This window comes from Cibotium barometz, chromosome 29, assembly GCF_041138505.1.
Source record: "Cibotium barometz isolate CiBa-2024 chromosome 29, ASM4113850v1, whole genome shotgun sequence".
NCBI classification, from domain to species: domain Eukaryota; kingdom Viridiplantae; phylum Streptophyta; class Polypodiopsida; order Cyatheales; family Cibotiaceae; genus Cibotium; species Cibotium barometz.
This window is the reverse complement of record NC_141074.1, coordinates 32,689,921-32,694,880: the sequence shown is the minus strand read 5'-3', so window position 1 is coordinate 32,694,880 and position 4,960 is coordinate 32,689,921. Positions and strand designations below refer to the sequence as shown.

At 46.5% G+C, this 4,960-nt stretch overlaps 1 pseudogene across 1 annotated transcript; it reads right to left on the bottom strand.

The window, feature by feature from the left end:
* Nucleotides 1–670: 670 nt before the first annotated feature.
* LOC147622065 (ETHYLENE INSENSITIVE 3-like 1 protein pseudogene) lies at nucleotides 671–4,285 on the bottom strand (annotated as a pseudogene). The gene is made up of 2 exons (XR_015269639.1): nucleotides 3,849–4,285; nucleotides 671–3,066 (listed from the first exon to the last, which is right to left on the bottom strand). The product of XR_015269639.1 is annotated as an ETHYLENE INSENSITIVE 3-like 1 protein pseudogene (transcript).
* Nucleotides 4,286–4,960: the final 675 nt, after the last annotated feature.

Here is a 4,960-nt window from a genome sequence, read left to right as displayed (position 1 = left end):
AACTCCCTACATGCCGATCGCATCATAGTGCAATGGTACGGTTGGAGATCGAGAGTCCCAAGGATACGGGTTTGATTCTCTCCTGTGCAAGCGATGACATTAGTGTGTGTGAGTAAAGTAATTGTACTTTCAAATTCAAGTCAAGATTTAAAAAATCAAAAACAAAAACAAAAACTCCCCACGTGATCACGAACCCGAAGCATTGAGGTACTTGGAATGAAAAGGTTGGGCGTCGAGCTCCGACGAAGGCGCAACCTTTCCGCACGTGGCAGCATTTGCCATCTCGGCTACTACGAATCAACGGTAATGTATAATCGAGCTCCAACATATACCCTCACAAAAAGGCAGCTCTGTGGATCATGGCCTCCGACACCCCTATGGAGCATACCTCTCATGTCCTACAGGCTCAGATCCACCACGCCACCGCCTGATCTCATCTATCAAATAATGAGAGCTTAGTTGGATGGGGCCTTCTGTATGGACTGCATATTGTGGCACTATTTCTATCAGGTAGAAGGTGTGAGAAAGATAATCTCTCTCTCTCTCTCTCTCACAGCCAGCTTCAGTTACTAAAGCAACTTAGCATCAAGATTATACAATTTAAAAGAGTGCCTTTTGACACTTGATGAACTCGATGATCTGGGCAGTGGTGCACCAATAACCAGAGACATTACACAGTGACAACTCTTTTTTCAAGTTAAAAAAACATACAGACAGTTTCCATCCAAAGCGTGCCTGTGCATGCATACACAGTAGAGCCATTTCCCCTGAGCTCAATGACATCCGGACATTCTCGTGAGCTCAATGACATCCAGACAAATAGATGAGGCTGGTTCATAAGACAGCCTCGTATGCCTTTTTACCCAATGCCTGCAAATGTCCCAAAGTGAATGCGTCTTTTGATTGCTGCAAGCAATGTTTCTGTAGCTAGCCTTCCTTAACTTTTCCATTTGATACAAAATTGCAAATGGGGCAGACAAAGACTGAAAATGCCATGGTTGGCATCATAGCACAGTATATAACTGCCCAGAAGGGTCATCCTGCTCAAAACAACCGAAGGTTTAGGCCCCAAAATACCATAATGAGTCAACATTGGAGGGGAGACTGCCCATATCTCCATGCCTCACAACATTGGCATCAACATGAAGACTACATGAACTGGAACCAAAACCAGCCTCGGCTCTAGGGTCAAAGCTTTCTAGCAGTATGCTAGATATACTAGGTATGTCCCTTTGATACCCCTGGTTACTGTTCAAGGCGTGATTCATCATAAACCCTTGCTCAAAAAGCATGTTACCTTCCATACCAACCCTTGGAATCACCTTCTCTTGAGAACCACTCACGGTTGTCAAGTCTAACTGCGCATTCCCATGAAAGATCCTGCTAGATGCAACATTTGCTTGCCCACAATGCTGCATACCCCCACAGAAACTGGTAAGAAAATTGGACAAAGGTTGTTGACCGCCACCCCCAATCAAGAGACTGGAGTTTGTTGTGGTGGTCAATGGTGGTTGACCTCCACCTGCCATTAAGAGACTGGAGTTTGCCTGCGCTACACTTGCACCTCCCTTGCTAGTAGAAAATGCAGTTTCAGAATGTGAGTATGCCTCTGCAGAATGTCCAAAAACAATGGAGTTCAGTGTGCCATGAAAATCCTCTGGCTTATGTACCAAACTTTTTGTCTCCTCTCTGTATACACATGCCAGCTGATGCAAGTTTCGGAGAGAGATGTCTGGAAATCCATTGGCCTGCTTAGAACAAGGACACTGGTTATATGCACATGTGTAGACAGGCTTAAGAGCTCCAACAGGCTCACCAGCTGATTTCCGCTTTGTTCCAAGCATGACAGGATCAGCACCATGCAGTGCAGATGAACCCCTATTAGAGTAGGCGAAAAGCTCCTCATCTAAGTCAGCTTCCTTCTTAGGAGCTCTAAGGATAAGGGAATCAAAACTGTGTGTTTCTCCATTCCAACCATCTTCAGTCCCATATGCATTCGGGAACTCATCCAAACCCTCCACATCATACTCACTGTGACTGCTAAAAGACAAAGTTCCTAAACCTCCGGTCCCCAGTGCACCGTCACTTGTAAAAACCCCTGCAATGTTATTCTGCTGGCGTGCCAATGCCTCTTCTTGATTCAGGACCGCAAGCCATGTTGCACTCTCCTTTGCTGTCATCTTATCCTGGAGGCATTTTGATTGCCTGACAAGTTTTCGAATTTTGGAAATATCCGGGAATATGTGCTTAATGACTGCTGTTAGTACTCCTACTTTCCAGGCCTTTTTGAGGTCATGGGGCTTTTTATAGGGAGGAGGCCCATGCCCTTTCTGCAAACCCACTTGAGGCCACCACTCTTCATCACCAGTTGGCCACCATGGAGGAGGTATCCCCTTTTCCAAGGGGAAACGCCTCTGCGGAGGATCACAATGCTGCATCAGTGCTGACAACAACGATCCCAACGTTGTATCTTGAAGCTCTTGAAGAGTGTGAGGTATTGATGCGGCTTGAACATGGTCATCCACTTTCCCCTGTGCACCATGCTCTGCTTGGTACTTGGCTATGGCAGCGGGCCCGTTCCGGTCAAATCTGACCTTCTCCTTCCACCACGCCCGTATGTTATCTGATGCACCACTCACGGGCTTGCCTTTCTCTGGAATAATTCCATACACAAAGGCCTGAGCCTTGCAAACCTCCATCATTTTAAGCATGTACTTGAGTATGCCATCTTGTGCTCGAGACATCTTTTTCCTCCGTGCCTGCTCTTGCGACTGCCTCTGCTTTGGTCGGTCCCCATGGCTCTTCAGCTTCTGTTGTTCCTTAATCCGCTTCAGCATTATGCGATCCCTCCACATACGCTTCTCCAACTCATCTACATCAATCTCATCATCACTGAGATCTTCATCTTGCAGTCCATCACCATCATTGTCATCCATGAACTCTCTCTCTGCATCAAAAGTTCCGAAACACCCCACCTCATCATGGAAATCCATGGAGACAGAAAGCTTGGGAGCCAGAAATATGTCAGTTTATCGTGTGGAACTTGTAGAGCACCAACTTTTATACCTGCAGAGCAAGCACCAGAACGTTATTGATGTCAAGGCTCCAGTACCAAAACAGAAACCTACCCCTTGTGCCTGCACTTCAGCTTGGCCCCTTTGAAGTGGAGCTCTTCTAATGCTGTGCACCCAGCCCCAAAAGGCTGGTTATGAAGTATGTGAACAAAGGTTGAGCACCAAAGCAGGTTATAGCTGTGGAAGAGAAATGGCAAGCCAGCAGACCATTTGTTTCCATCGTGACCCTGTCGGTGTATGGTGAAACCCAAGCAGACTCTATAGCTACTAAATGAGCAGTAACCCATGCACCCATATGTTTCCATTGTTTATTTATGGATGGGTGGCTAACCCATCTACCCATACATTTTCACCATGAATGCATCGAAACCATACATCCATGCAAAAACAAGGGCAAGTAAATCATGATGCATGCAGATGTTGTCCATGTGTTTCCTTTGTTGATCTGTGTGTGGGCAACCCATCCTTTCATACAATTCACCCATGCAAAAAAGAAGGGCAAGTAGATGTATGTCAATGATGTCCTTAGGCATGGAAGGTACCTAGACAAAAAACAAGGATGAAAATCACAAAGAATGCAGGCAATTGTCTTACCCTTGGAATCAGAAAATCTTAAATTAATACAAGTAACTAATCACATAGAATAGAGGCAAAAAACAAAGGAAACACCAGAGAAAACTTGTGTTAATTACGCTGTGCAGTTAACAAATCTGAAGAAAAAATGGTGAAAACTGTAACCCGGGGTGGAGAGCAGAGAGATGGAGACACACATACCTGTGACGGATGTTTGCTGCAGGGTAAGCACGAGGATGGAGAAGTGGGTCGGGGGTAGGGCTGATATAAAGGCTTCAGTCAAATTGAAAAATGTGTACAGGAGATGATGTGGGCAGTTTGTGGGCGATTGAGGGGACAGGTAAAATGGACTAACATGGGGGGAGACCAGCTCGACCCGAGGTGGATTTTTGGGCGGCTTCCCTAAATCTGGAGGCACCTCCACATGTAGAAGTGGTTCCCGTGTGGTCCCCCAGCAGCCTCTTTGGAACGCGGGTCCTGGCCAATCAGAACTAATCACGTGGCATCGGTGGCTGGGACAAGCATGGTTTGCCGCGTTCCTTTCTGGCGGCGGTAAAACCGGGCGGTTTTGGGAAGTTCAGGTGGGGTTTGGCCAATCATGGCGTCCCAGGTGGACAGACATTTCCCCCAGGTCACGTGGGACAAAAGGAAGCTCAAGAGCAAATTAAAAATGAGAAAGTTGATGACTGTGTCCATCACAAAGCACCACTATGTCCAGTCACAAAGGACCACGTGTCCAGGCAGCTAGGATATAAAAATTGATTTTTCTTAAAAATGATATAAGGATTACTTTGTTCATCCACATTGTACGGGCGGTCACTAGGTCCGGGCGTCCGACCGGCGCAGCGGGCACTCCCTGGGCGGCCGGGCCCGCTGTGTAGCTACCACCTGGCAGGCGATGGAACCCGATGATCCTCGAAGTCCGTAGCTTCGCACCATGATCTGTTTCGTGCGGCAGTTCAGAATCAGCCAACCAGGTACCTCCACGTGCAGCACTTTTATATATATCAAGCCCCATGAAAAAAACCCATTGTATAATTATTAATATATCAGTATTATTTATGGGACATAGGACGATACGGATTAGGGAAATTTATAAATGGCTCTTGAGTCCTTCCCTGACTCCTAATCTGTATTACTTATCTATTTTTCACCTATTTGTTAAATTAATAAATGCCACTCACGTGACATTTACTAATTTAATGAACACTGTAAGGTTCCGCCCCCTTCTTCAACCTCCTCTTCTCCAGTCGTCCCCATGCCCTCCTCTGCTACACCCACACGCACCTCTTCCCAGGACCTCGTATCAGTGA